Raw genomic sequence first — 13,602 nt, forward strand, 5'->3', positions numbered from 1 at the left:
GAATATACAGTTTGTCAAGTAATATTACTTTACCTTGGTGAATTTTGTGGCTGTAAATGACTTTTCTGATGGGACTTAGGAGAAGGCATTTGGCCACCTGCAGCTGTTAAGTACCCCCTTGGCTCTTCTTCTAGGAGATGAAGTATTACCACAGGGCATTGGCCACATTCCAGTTTGGGCTAATGGCATTCTACCTCTCAAAGTTTCCTTTGCATGTTTAATTGGAACTCACCCTTTTCTTCACTTTAAGATGCCTTCCGCCTAAGCACTCTAGCAAAGTGGATAGTCAACCCTTTGTGGGCGAGCTTTCTGGAGAGTATGGCAATGTTTTGGGTATTCCCAAGGTGTGTAACAGGGAATTTTAAAACTATGCTAGTATACCTTTAAGGAGCATTGGTATTTATTAATAGGTAGGCCTAATATTATTTAATTTGTTCATCAAATCTTCCTTTCATGGATTGTGCTGTTAGGGTATTTAAAGGAGGATATAAAGCAGAAATTTTGACTCCAGGGTTCCAATAGCTTATTTTTTTTCAATGGCAGAAATGAAGAATGGCTTGTAATAACACTTGATCACATTGAGAGATTGAATGATTGCTGTTATGTACCATCAAGGTGGTTCTGACTCATAGGAACCCTAAGCACAATGTTGCCTGGTCCTGCACCACCCTCACAGTTGTTCCTGTGCTTGAACCCATTGTCTCAGCCACTGTGTCCATCGATATTGTGGAGGGCCGCCTTCTTTTTCGCTGCCTCTCTGCTTTACCAAACATGATGTCCTTCTCCAGGGACAAGTCTTTTCTGCCAACATGTCCAAAATCTGTGAGATGAAGTCTTGTCATCCTTGCTTCTAAGGAGTACATTTCTTCCAAGACAGATTGGTTGGTCCTTCTTGAAGTCCATGGTTCTTTCTTTCTTTGTAGTATAATGTTTATTATTATTATTACTTAGGAATTAATACATATATCATGTCACTCCATAACTCAATCACGTCCAGCAGAATTGTACATTTACTACCACAATTAGTTTCCAAACGTTTCTTATCTACATCGTCTCGCCTTCCACCCAGAACCACTACAATACCCCTCTCCTTCCAAATTCTTTATTCTGCTTGTTATCTCTATAGTTTCTTCACTCCTGAGTTTCATATACTGATACATGAAAGAAGATATCACACAACTTTAAGGTGGACCACCTGAAGACCTAACTCCTCCGAGTTACCCCCTAATATTTGCAAACAAATATGAAAGAAAACAATACCAACCAAACATACAGAACATTTTGGAAATCAGATCAAGTCCAGCATGCATAATGCGGGGGAGCGGGGTGGGGTGGGGGAAACCTGTTGACAAAGTTTTAAGTGTTTAGTCAAATGTGTGCCTTTGATCTTCTATACTCATCTCTCCAATACACTCTGTTTAGTAATCACTTTCCTCCTATCCCTCAATTGTGGGTGGAAGGAGATCACTGTGGGCTAATTTCCAATGTCGTTCCGCAAATGAACTGTCATCCATAGCCTTCTGCAAGCCAGATCCTCCTACTTCAGGCTCTGATACTAATCCCCCCTTCAACTTTAAACTGTATGCTTCACAATCCTTCAGTGACAGAGGATGATACGCTTCTTCCATGCGGACTTAGTTGACATCTCACTTGGATGGTTGCTTGTTTAGAAACAAGCCTTTAAGATCCCAGATGCTGTTTTATCTAATAGTTGGACACCGTCTAATTTCTTCACCATATTTTGCTAAAGCATTCACCGTGGGACTTTCAATGTTCTCCACCAGCACTATTTTTCAAATGCATTGATTCTTCTTCAAGGTAGTAATCACATTTTGGGTGGCCAACTTTCCCTATTAAAAGTTGAAGTCTTTTCCAAGGATTTATGCTAATACTCATTTGAGGCTGACTTATATATATACATAATAGAGTTTTGTTGGCACATAATCCACATACCATACAATTCAATTCAGTTGTATTAAGAAGGGTTGTACAATCGTCACCACAATCAATTTTAGAACATTTTCTTCTTTCTTGTACCCATTGTTGTTAGTTCCCCATTTCCCCCAACCTCCCCTGCCCTGTCCCCAGGAAACGATTAACCCCGTTACTGCCTCTATAACTTCACCTCTTCTGGATTTCATATACAGAAAAACATACAAAAGAAAACAAACAAAAAACCAACGATAATAACAAAGTAAAACAGAGAAAAACCTTAATTGAAAAGACAGTAGAAAATATTAAAAACTAGAACAAATTTATCATGAGTCAAGAGGGGGAGATCAAATGGTAAAGTGGATTACTGCAGATGTGGTTAGGTTGAAATTTAACACCTTATCATTGGACTTCCCTTTGAGGCTATTACACTTTCAGTATTTTTTGCTATTGCTACCTAGATGGTAAATGGTAACTGGAGTTGGGTATGCAGAAAAACAAATACAAGGAAACAAACAATGCTGTTAAGTTGATTCCGACTCATAACAGCCCTACGTCGAGTTTCCAAGACCGTAAGTGCGTACGGGAGCAGGCATCCTCGTTTGTTTCTCAACGAATGGCTTGGCGTGGGGGGTTCAATGACCAATGTTGGTGGGAGCAGCCCATTGCCTCCCCACAGGACCACAAGCAGAGAGGAGGCTATTCCCTGTTTGGACGCTCCTAACTTCCCCTACGGCTTCTGATTAGATCTGCTGCCCAGATCAATTTATCATCTTCATAAAACTGCCGGTGGGTCGGTGGATGACTGCCAGCTGGAGGGAGATGGAGTGAAAATTGAGGAGTGACCCCCGAAATCATGGCTGTTGTGGGAAGCTCTGGCCCAGTGGACTTCAACTCACGGAGACCCGTGCACAACAGAGAGAAAGTCGGCCCCGATCCCTTGCCTCCTGCAGATGGTTGTTATGCTCGAGGCCACCGTGACTGTCACTGATGTTTTGAGTGCTTTCCAACCTAGAGGGCTCATCGCCCAGAACTTAGAGGACACTGTTCTGTTGTGATACATGGAGTTTCATGGACTGGTTTCCAGAGTACATAACTACGTCCTTCTTCCCAGTCTGTCTTGATCTGGAATGTCCTCTGAGGCTTGTCCACCAGGGGTGACACTCCTAACTCACATTTGACATAAGGCCCTTAATGGAGATCTGAGGGGGTACCATAAAGAAACCAGAATTCCCCCCCAAGCTATGTATTTAAATTTGTTTTTTAAAAAAACCTATCACCTTGAAAGTACTCTCCTTTACACTTAATACAGTTGTCAACTCTGTGATTCCAATCTTGGAAACATTGTTCAAATTCATCTGTTTGGATGGTTGGTGGCACCTCCCTCCTGTTTTTCTTCACCACTTCTATATCATTAAATTGATGTCCTTTCATGTCCCTCTGCATTTGAGGAAACAAAAAGAAGCCACAAGGAGTGAGTCAGGTAGGTAAGGTGTGTGGGGCAAAAGAGGCCTGCTGTTTTTTGCTTAAAAACTGGCATGCCTGAGCAGGTGCATTGTCATGGTGACAAAACCAGTCTCCTGTCTGCCATAAACCATGCCTTTACTTTTACTCATAGGAATTTCTGTTTGGGATAATAAAATAATTTTTTTAATCCCTAAAAGGGACTCCTACGAATAAAGTTTATCTTTTATGTACATATTCTCTTCTTAAAAATATGATTTTAGAGACAATACAACAAAAAAGCATGTTAAAGTTGGACACCAGACACTGAATAGAGAAGGCTGAAGAAGAATCAGTGCATTTGAATTGTGGTGCTGGAAAATAGTTTTGAAAGTACCATGGACTGCTAAAAGGACAAATCGATCTGCCTTGGAAAAAGCATGGCCAGAATACTCCTTAGAGTCAAGGATGGTGTGTTAGTCCAGGTGGACTACAGAAACAAAATTCATAGACAGTTATATGTGCATAAGAAAGAACTTTATATAAAAGAGCAATTGTATATTAAGAAAACATCTTAGCCCAGTCCAGATCAAGTCCATAGGTCCAATATTGGCCCATATGTTTGATACCAGTCTGTAAATTCTTCTTCAGACTCACGCAGCACATGCCATGATACTGAGTTCAGGAAGATCATAGGTTAGTGGGAAAGTCTTGTGGATCCAGTGGCAGTGGAAACATCTCAGCACTGGCATGGGTCTCCACGTGACTCCTCCAGCTCCAGGGCTCTGGCTACCATTGTCATAGCTCCATGTGTCTTGTCAGCAGGAATGTCTTGCAGGGAGAGAGTGCATCTGGCCTCCAGTGAACTATGTATCACCTTTGTGCCTCCAAATGAGGTAATCAAGCTGCGACCTGATTGGCAGGCTAGACTCCACCCTTCACAAGTTGACAAGAGATTATGTAACTGCCACAGATAGCAAGACTTCATCTTACATACTTTGGACATATTTTCAGAAGAGACAAGTCCCTGGAGAAGAACATCATGGTTGATGTGTTAGTCTGGGTACATTAGAGAAACAAATTCATAGAAACTCATGTATAAGAGAGAGTTTTATATAAAGGTTAAATGCACATCAAGAAAACATCCCAACCCAGTGCTGCCCAAGCCCACAAGTCCAAGTTAACCCATATGTCTGACACCAATCCACAAAGTCCTCCTCCATCTCACAAAACACACACCATGATGTCAACGGCAGGAGGAAAGCCGAATCAGTGAATGTGTAAGCATCTCGGTGCTGGCAAGGGTCTCCACACAGCTGTTCCAGCACCCAGGGCTGCATCAGGGTAGGTCCACGTGGCTTTTCCTAGGGAATGTCCTGCAGGAGTGAGCCTTGCCAGCTGAAGCAGGAAACTGGCTAAGGCAGCTGCACCCTGGTCTGACCATCACAAGCAAGAGACCTGAAAACTCAAAAGGCAAGGCTTACTGAGCCATTTATCTCTCCATCCTTCAATTAACCGCACATGTGTTTGTTGGCCAGGTTGGTACAACAAAATTCAACTATCTCAGCTGATAAAGTGTAGGGGCTAAAAAAAGAGGAAGGCTCTCAAAGAGATGGATCGACCCAGTAGCTGCAACAATGAGCTCAGCTTTAGGAACAATTCGGAGGATGGTGTAGGACCTGGCAGTGCTTCATTCTGTTGTACATGGAGGTCACTAGGGGTCTGAATGGACTTGATGGCACCTAACAACAATAACAACTACACAGTGAAAAATGTGATGCTATTCCATTCCCCACTCCTGTACACTTCCCTCCCCCCCCACACAGTGTAGACTGGTAACAAAAACAGAGAGTTTGAGATAGGGGGAGAGGACTCTGTAATTCTAAGGCGAGGGGGGTAGAGAGTGAAACAAGGGTAATCATGTGCTCCATTGAAAGAAAGAGATAGGGAGAGTGGGGGGTAGGGGGAGAAAGAGGGAACTGATCACAAAGTTGGATATATAACCCCTCCAGGGGGACCAATAATAGAAATGTGGGTGAATGGAGACAACAGACAGGTGTGAGATACAAAATAACAATAATGATATATAATTGATCAAGGATTCACAAGGGCAGGAGGGAAAAATAAGAGGAGCTGATACCAAAGGCTCAAGTAAAATGAAAATGTTTTGATGAAGGCAACATATGTACAAGTGTACTTAATACAATTGATGTATGGATTGTTATAATTTCTGTAAAAGCCTTTCCAAAAAATGATTAATAAGAAAGAAAGAAAGAGCAATAAAAAGTTTAGATCCCTTGTAGATGGGAGACTGCAATGTAACTTTTGAAGGACAAGAACGTCTAAAAAATTTGTCAAGCTGTTCCGTAGGGAGTGCTTAGTCTAAACTACCTTCCCTAATTCTGTGGCAGTGGAAACATCTCCTGTCCAGGATCCTGCCTACTAATCCTGACCCTCAGCTACAGTTGATTCGGCTTATAGTAGGTAGACCGGTGAGCACACAGAGCCGGGCAGGTTTTCTCAGTCAGTCATTTTGCATCTGGCATTTGGCGTCAGAGACTGTCCCTGCACGTAGCTGGAATTAACCATAAGGGGAACTTGGGAGCTGAGGCACGGCTGTTCTCCAGGATGGGACAGAGAAACAAGCGAAGACTGCCAGCCTAACTAGAGAGGGTGGGAAAAATCACATGCACAGGAAAGGGAAATATGGGAGATATAGCTAGAGGCTAGAGCAGCCTCCGGCTTCCTTATGCTTTCTTCAAGGCCCTGCTTAAAGTTCCTCTTGAGACTTAGCTGCATTGTTGTCCCTTTTTTTATTTTGTAAGTCCCTCTTGAATCCTGGTAACAAATTACTCAGTCAACAAATCAGTTCAAATTACAGTCTGTTACTTGAATCAAAGAGAGTGTTAACTATGCATATTTTATTGGCACCAGGTGTTAGGTTGCAAGCAATAGCCTTTTAGAGAAAACATACTTCCAGGTGAAGTGTGGTGGAAATGGGGTTGAACTACCAAGATTTCAGGAGACTGGGAAGGGAAAGGAGCTTGGTTTGGTTACTTGCTCTCACACAAATGCAACTAATCATGATTCAATTTCAAGGAAGGAACATGTCAAGGGAAAACCAGAGAGACCAATAAGAGGGAAGGACTGAACACAGAAAGAAAAATCAAGTGTTCATTGAATGAAAGATTGAGGAACTGAATGGATACCAATATGTTGTCTCTAGATGAAGACAAGATTAGGAAGAGATAAAGTAGATGATATATTTTGGTGTAACTAATTAGGAGCACATAAAATGCAGATAGAAGACATAGAACAGTGCATTTAATATTTGTGTAAAATATAAAGAGATTGCAGGTTACTATAAGCTTAATGACTCAGTTGTTAGGGCTTGTTGTTCTGTGCTATCAAGTCAATTTCAACTCATAATGGCTTTGTAAGACAGAGCGAATTGCCAGACTGTTTCCCCATGGAGCTGCTGGCCTGGTAATTGTTCAATTCCCAAATGGTTTTTCCAAATTCTGGTGTTTAGGTGCCATAGAGTGGGTTCCCACCCATAGTGATGCAATACACAACAGAACAGAACACTTCCCGGTCCAACTCCATCCTCACAATTGTTCCTATGCCGGAGCCCGTTGCTGTAGCCACTTTGCCATCCATCTCTTTCAGGGCCTTCTCGTTTTTCCTGCCCCTCCACTTCACCAAGCATGATGTCCTTCTCCCGGGACTAGTTTTTCCTGACAATATTCCTAAATATGTAAGGCAAAGTCTTGTCATCGTCGCCTCTAAGGAGCACTCTGGTCATACTTCGTTCAAGACAAATTTGTTTGCCTATTTGGAAATTCATGGCACGTTCAAAATTCTCTGCCAGCATGACAATTCAAACGAACTGACTCTTCTTCTGTCTTCTTTATTCAGTGGTCAACTTTCACAAGCATATGGATCACATGAAAATACCATGTCCTGGGTCAGACTCACGTTAGTCCTCAAAGTAGCATCCTTGCTTTTCAATACTCTAAAGAGGTCTTGTGCAGCAGATTTAAATGCAATGCATCTTTTGATCTCATTGATTGTCGAGCCAAGCAAGGTAGAATCTTTGACTTCAGCCTTTTCTCCATTTATCATAACATTACTTAATGGTCCAGTTGTGAGGATTTGGGTCTTTTTACACTGAGTTGCAACCCAGACTGAAGGCTGCAATCCTTGATCTTCATCAGCAAGGGCTTCAAATCCTCACTTTCAGCAAGCGAGTTTGTGTCACCAGCATCTCTCAGGATGTTAATAAGTTTTCCTCCAATCGTGATGCCACATTCTTCTTCATATAATCCAGCTTCTCTCATGATTTGCTGTGCATAAAGATTGAGTAAGTATGGTGAGAGATGTAACCCTGACACACACCTTTCCTGATTTTAAACAAGGTAATATTCCCTTGTTCCATTCCTCAACTGTCTCTTGAGCCACATCAACATAATGAAATTTTCTGGAATTTCTGTTCTTCTCAAAGTAATCCATAGTTTATTATCATCCACACAGTTGAATGCCTTTGCATAGTTAATCAGAAGTAAACATCTTTATGATATTCTCTTCTTTCAGCCAAGACCCATCAGACGTCAGCAATGATATCCCTTGTTCCCCATCCTCTTCTGAAACGAGCCTGTTCTGGGAGTTCCCTGTCAATGTGCTGCTGTAACCATTGGGGAGTGGTGCTCAGCAAAGTTTTACTTGCACGAGATACCAATGATATTGTGTTATAGTTTGAGCAGTCTGTTCGGTCACTTTAGTCAGCTGGCCAAATATCTGTCTTCCAAATTCCCAGAGCCTTGTTTTTAGCTAATGCATTCAGTGCATTAGCTGAAAGGAATTACCTCCTTCAGCATCACTGGTGTTTCCTCAGATGCTGCCTCCTGAAATGGTGGAACACCAACTAAGTCCCCTTTGATGCACTGATGGTGTAGTCTTTCTATCTTCTCTGGATGCTTCCTGGATCATTCAATATTTTGCCCAGAGAATCTTTCAATCTTGCAACTCAAGGCTTGAATTCTTTTACTGAGTTCTTTCAGTTTATGATATACTGAGTGTGTTCTTCCCTTTTGGTTTTCAAATTCGAGGTTTCTTGCATATTGTGTTATAGTATGTGGCTATGTCTTCTCCAGCTGCCCTTTGAAAATTTCTATTCAGCTCTTCGACTTCATCATTTCTCCCATTTGCTTTAGTTGCTGTATGATTAAGAGCAAGTTTCAGAGTATCTTCTGAAATCCACTTTGATATTTTTCTTCTTTTCTTTCTTTGAAATGGCATTTTGCGTTCTTCAGGAATGATTTTCTTGATGTCCCACACTCATCAGGTCTTCTGTCATTTGTGTTCAACATGTCAAAACTGATTTTGAGATGTTTTTGAAATTCAGGAGGAATAGACTCAAGGCTGTATTTTGGCTCTGGTTGACTTGTTTTAATTTTCTTGAGTTTTAACATGAAAAATAGGAGCAATTGGTGGCCTGTTAAAGTCAGCCAGTGGCCTGGTTTTAGCTGCTGATATTCAACTTCTCCAGCGTCGCATTCCACAGAGGTAGTCAATTTGATTTCTGTGTTTCCCATCTGGAAAAATCCACTTGTGTTGTTGAAAAGGCGTTGGCTATGAACAAGTCATTGGTCTTGCAAAAATCAGTCTTGGGATCTCCAGCTTCCTTTCTATCACCAAGTTCATATAATCCTATCAAAAACAGCATTGCACTCCATTGTGGACTTTGAAATGTCCTTTTTGACAATGAATGTCATGCCATTCCTCTTGATCATGTTATTTCTGGCATAGTAAATAATATGATTTTCTCATTCAAAATGGCCAAACACCAGTCCATTTAAGCTCACCAAGGCTTAGGATATTGATCTTTACACATTCTATTTCATTTTTGATGACCTCTTGTTTCTTTAAATTCATACTTCGCACATTCAAAGCTCCAATCATTAGCAGATTTTTGCATTATCTGTTTCTCCTTACCTGAAGTTACATCCATCAGCAAATGAAGACCTCACACCCACAGGTTTTACTTGACTCATGTCACCATGGTCAATCCCTTCCTTAGTCACATTTTGAATGCCCCCAGGCCCAAGGGGCCCATTCTCCAGCATTCCCTCTGACGATGTTCCATTTCTGTCCAGTAGGCATACAGTATCTGACACTGTTTCAAAGACAGCCATCAGGTTTTCAGTGCCTCCTTCCTCCATGGTCGAGTCCTTCTGCATGGTCGGTTCTAAGTCTGGAAGGTCCACTGAACCCTCTTCAGTTTGGGTCACCCTGCTGATATTTAAAATACCAGTGGCATAGTTTCCAGCATCACAGCAACACACAGAATGACAACCTGAGAGACAAGTGGTGACTCCAAATGGTAGGCATTGCGAATTGCAGTTTTCAAAGAGATACATAATCTTATCTCTGGATCCATAGACTCTGTATAGTGTCTCTTTGCCCCTCTCTCACGGATTGTTGGCATTAATACCCTTCCTCCGGATCAGGGCCAGCCTTAGTGATTTGCTTATCACCAGTAGGATGCAGCAGCAGTGACACTGATGCTTGGTCAAAAAAATCCTTGCAGCTCCTGCTTTGCTCTTTTGGAATACTTGCGCTCTGTAACTGCGATACCATTTTCTTTCAAAACTGCCTTGGCACCGTGTTGGATGAAAATCTGGTCCTCTTCTTGAGCAGCTAGTTGAGTTCACTCTCCAACAACTCGCGTCATGTGGCATAACACTCCTGGTCACTATAAACCCATGTTAGTGACTCCTGGGTCACTATAAACCAGCCCCTATGTCCTAGGGTCCTGTAGAATTACTCAAGATGCCCAGTGCTTTGGAAACCTTCACAACCTAGCTAACCCCACTCTGCTTGCCATTCATAAGCCCTCTCCTACAATACCACCTTGTCCTTAGGTGAAGCCCCCATATGATCCTATAAAATGGGGTGGGGGGGCCTCATTGTCTCTGGCAACTGTGAGTATAATAAACCTCATTACTTTTCCTGGCATCTCTGACTCGTTTCCAGTGTCACACCTGCCTTATGATCTCACAGGTTTTTTAGAGCAGTCACATCCTCAGGAGATGCTCCCTCTGATAACGCAGACTGTTGTGCCCTGAAAAGGCCAAGGATATGGTGAGAGGGTACCTGTACGTGCTCCAGTGGACAGGTCTACCTGAGCCAAGTCTTCCCGCCATCCTTACCCACCGGAGCCCCTGCCTGAGGGAAGGATCATCCAGATGGTTCCATTCCCCGGGGGTTTGTGTCATTCCTAGGCATCTGAGTCTTCCTGGCTGTAGCCCCAGACATTAGAAAGCAGAGACAAGCCACCCCTGCTGTGCGCTGCCCACATTCCTGACCTGCAGGATCCCCGAACATAATAAAATGGTGGTTGTTTTCCGGCACTAACTCTGGGGTATGCAGCAGAGGTAATTGGTCGCAACTCATTAAGGGGCCGTAAAATGAATTCAGTGGGCCAGAGCCAGCAATTAAAAATTTTGTATGACGTCTTTTGGTATTTTTTTTACAAACGATAAATAATTCTTGCTATTGAAAATGACCACCCTCTGTCCCTGAGAATGGGGAGGACCCCTGTGGTGGCACAACGATTAAGCGCTTGGACTCAGCAGTGGTTCTTGGGGAGATATGCCTGGTGATGTGTGTTGTGTTGATTCCAGCCAAGGAAACCTAACGGGGGCCATTCTGCTGCCACAAGGAGTCATCGTGCTTTGGCATCAACTAACAACTACAGTAGCTAGCTAGCAGGGAGACAAACATTTAAATGAAATTGTCGGAAAGATGTGCATGGAAATGGACAGATCCAAGGATAGAAATGTACAGGAAAGAATTTTGACAATAGAAAAACTTAAAATGGAAAAAATGAAGCAAATCTTGCAGAAATGGACTGCAGCTTCCACGGCCAGCTCGAGAAAAGCGGGATGCTTTCTGGACCAACCTCAGTTACAACGGGGTAGAAACTACCCAGGTAACTTCACGGATGTGCACGACACCCATGTTAGTCACTTGATAAATTGTCATGCTTTTATGCATATTATGTCCCTTAGTGAAAGGCAATTGGAGACAGTTCAGCTTAGTGGTTAAGGAGGACTATGAATAGGCACTGGTTTTGAATCTGAAGTCTGCTCACAACATTTGTGTAACCCTTGATAAATGATCAGTTTGTCACATTGTGGCTACCTGTGTACTGGCAGTGATGCGGGAGGCTTTGTCACTGGTATTTCAAAAGCCAGCCGGGTCACCCAAAGTGAACAGGTTTCAGCAGAACTTCCACACTAAGACTACAGAGAAAGGATAGGCTGTTCGCTTGGGAGGAATTAGTCACTGAAAATCCTGTGGCTAGCTTTGAAACATTGTCATGCATGGAGAACATCGTAAGTAGAAGCAGAACATTGTCAGAGACAGTCCCAGAAGCTGAGCTCCTGCAGGTGTGAAAGAACTCAGAAAATATGCCTGAGGAAGAGCTGTCTTCTCAAAGTAGCATGGACCAAATGATGTACGTGGAGTAAAGCCAGCATGAGTAAGGCCTTTGGGACCTTCATTTTCTCTCAAGGCGCCACATAAAATGAGAAGAAACAGCTAAAAACATGAATGAATAACCAGAATTTGGAAGGGACCAAATATCCAGGAAAACCGGAACTTGTCAATAATATAATAAAACACACAAAGATCGATATTTTAGGTGTTAGTGAGCTGCAGTGGACGGGAATTGGCCATTTGGAATCAGAAAATCATACATTTTACTATGGTGGAAATGTCAAATTCAAGAGCAATGGTATCAAATTTTTCATAAAAGGATTATTTCAAGATAGTTCTTGAAATACAATGCTGATAAGATAATATCTATAAGTATACAAGGAAATTTAATTAGTACCAACTATTATTACAATTTATGCACCAACCACTAAAGCTAGGGTTACAGAAATTGAAGATTCTACCAATGACTTCAATCTAAAATGGATCAAATGTGCAATCAGGATGCATTGAAAATTATTGGAGACATGCAAAAGTTGGAAACAAAAAAAACAAACAATAGTTGGAAAATATGGCCTTGGTGATAGAAAAAAAAACTGGCAGTCACAAGACAGAATTTTGTAGGACCAATGACTACTTCATCACAAATACCTTTCATCAACAATACAGAACATGAACTTGTCTACAGGGAACACACAGAAATCAAGTTGACTTTGTCTGTGGGAAGAGATGATGCAGAAGCTCAGTGTAAGCAGCTAAAACCAGGCCAGGGGCTCACTGTGTAATAGAGCATCCGTTATTGATATGTAAGTTCACACCAAAGCTCACAGAAATCAAAACAAGTGCACCAGAGCCAAAATATGACCTCGAGTCCATTCCTCCTGGATTTTGAGAACATCTCAAGAGCACATTTGACACATTGAACACTCATGACAGAAGACCCGATGAGCTGGGCTAGTCCATCAAAACCATCATTCACGAAAAAAGCAAAAGGTATTAAAAAGACAGGAAAGCCAGAAAAGATCAAAATGGATGTCAGAAGAGATGGAAACTTGCAGCTAAAGTAAACAGAAGAAGTCAAATGTTGATAACAAAGAGCTGAACTGAAAAATTCAAGGGGCAGTTGGAAAAGACAAAGTCAAATATTATAATGAAATGTGCAAATACCTAGAGTTAGAAAATTAAAAAGTGAAGAATATGCTCAGCATATCTTAAACTAAAAGAACTCCAGAAAAAATTCCAGCCTTGAGTTGCATGACTGAAAGATTCTATGGGCGAAATATCGAGTGGTGCAGCAAGCATCAAAGGAGGATAATAAGAATATAGAGTAACTGAACCAAAAAGAACTAGTCAACATTCCACCATTTCCGGAGGTAGCCTATGATCAAGAACTAATAATACTAAGGGAAGAAGTCCAAAGCACTATCCCAAAAGAAGGCTCCAGGGAGCCTTGTTGGAATGCCAATTGAAATGTTTTAGCAAACTGATAAAGCTCTGGAAGCACTCACTGGTCTGTGCCAAGAAAATTGGAAGACAATTACTTGGCTAACTGGCAGGAGGGGACCCATATTTCTGCCCATTCCAAAGAAAGATGACCCAGAAGAATGCTCAAATTATAGAACAAAACGATCGATATCGCATGCAAGTAAAACTTAGAGCAGATCATCCAGCAACGGTTGTTGCAATACACTGGCAGGGAGTTGCCAGGGGGTGCGGCCAGGTTCAGAA

The sequence above is a fragment of the Tenrec ecaudatus genome, chromosome 3 (assembly GCF_050624435.1).
Source record: "Tenrec ecaudatus isolate mTenEca1 chromosome 3, mTenEca1.hap1, whole genome shotgun sequence".
Lineage (NCBI taxonomy): Eukaryota > Metazoa > Chordata > Mammalia > Afrosoricida > Tenrecidae > Tenrec > Tenrec ecaudatus.